General features: G+C 38.6%; 1 pseudogene; it reads right to left on the bottom strand.

Annotated features, from left to right (window-relative positions):
- Window positions 1-385: 385 nt before the first annotated feature.
- On the bottom strand, window positions 386-1,099 carry LOC148005863 (large ribosomal subunit protein uL6 pseudogene; annotated as a pseudogene).
- Window positions 1,100-1,599: the final 500 nt, after the last annotated feature.

Raw genomic sequence — 1,599 nt, 5'->3', positions numbered from 1 at the left:
GGAACAAGGAGACCTAGCAAATCGTTCATGAGAAAAAAAAATCATGAGTTTACCATCCTATTCATTTCCTAACCCATTTAAATGGGATTCTAATTGCACAAAACAACTAATTTTGTGCATTAAGTTTCAATTAAATTCATCTGAAATTTGGGATAATGGCATTGTTGCTGAACATATTAAAGATGAAACATAATCTTTCATGACTATTTCCTTTGACAAAATTAAGTTCAAACTACTAATGAGCTCTCAATATGAGGCCGCTTTTATAAATGGCAACAAAGAGTTCATATTTATGAGCAGCAGGGCTTTTTTTAATTATCCTTAAAACCTATTTTCGATGTTACCAATGTATACAGAAATTATTATGAAGCCTATTTTTCTCATTTTTAATTGGGAAGGGGTGAGAACATATGAAATGAATAGCTTTTTTTTTCAATATATAAGTCTTTTATTGTTCCCATAAAGCCCACATTGTACTTCTAATCTGAATCTTGTTTCTGGTGCTAGGAAACTGAGGTCTCATTCTTCAGGCTGCTGCACGGTTCCCTTCTCAGAAACATAGATGCCATCCAAAAACTTCCTGATATCCTTGCTTTTAACTGTTGTGGCTTGCTGAATCAGAGCCGCTGAATTTGAAACAAGTTCAATATCATTTCCTTCAAGGATTAACTCATCCTTCTGAGCTTGAGAAACAGAACAAGCAACACCTGTCCTCATCCGAACCCTCCGGATGTATTTTTCACCCAAGAAATTTCGGATTTCAACCAAAGACCCATTCTCCAGAATAATGACGTTGATAGGGAAGTGAGCATACACAGAACTCATCTTGTAACAGAAGCCCAGTGTCACACCCTTGATCATATTGTAAAAATGACTGCAGATGGTTCTGACAGTGGCCAGTTCCTTCCTATTACCCCACCACTTGTCAACACAGAGCCTTTTCTTTTTCTTTCCAAGAAGACTCAGTTCTACATTGATGTGATTGAAGTCCCTCCTCAGAGTGCCCCCTGGAGCCCTTCACAATGACTATGCGCCCCTTCAGAGTGATGTCGACATTTTCTGGAATGTCAACAGTCTGATTGCTGAGAATGGTCTTCATTCTCACAGTAGATGGGGCCAGAGAATAGCTTTTTAATCACACTAATATCACACATTGGAAGTTCATGTCCTTAACACAAGAAAGCCTTAAATGCAAGGCTTTCTATTGATTGAGGAGATAGTTCATTTTATAGCTTGTAGGTCTCAGACAATCCCTTCTCAAACTCAGAATACTCTTCTAGAAGCTCTTCTTCCCCAGGTGCACAATTACCTTATCTGTTTGCATCCTTGAAAAATAACTCATTTACCCGTCTAGGATCAAGGTTGCAAGGATCAGTCTATCTATAGAGTGAGCTTGCCTTCTTTGTAGACAAGCCTTCTCAGTTTTTGGTGGTACATAGTCCTTTTCATGAGCAGTTACCAAAATGGAAGTGCTCAGGGCCTTCTGTGTTCAAAGTAAACCCAGTAAGCAGTACTATGATGCTCACACCTGGCATTGTTAATCTTATGTCCAAAACTAAGACAAACGTTTCCTGGTCCTAGGTCCACAGAGTAATTAGA

This window comes from Rattus norvegicus, chromosome 5 (assembly GCF_021556685.1).
Source record: "Rattus norvegicus strain SHRSP/BbbUtx chromosome 5, alternate assembly SHRSP_T2T, whole genome shotgun sequence".
Taxonomy (NCBI): Eukaryota; Metazoa; Chordata; class Mammalia; order Rodentia; family Muridae; genus Rattus; species Rattus norvegicus.
Note: the sequence above shows the minus strand (reverse complement) of the source record. Positions and strands in the feature narration are given on the sequence as shown.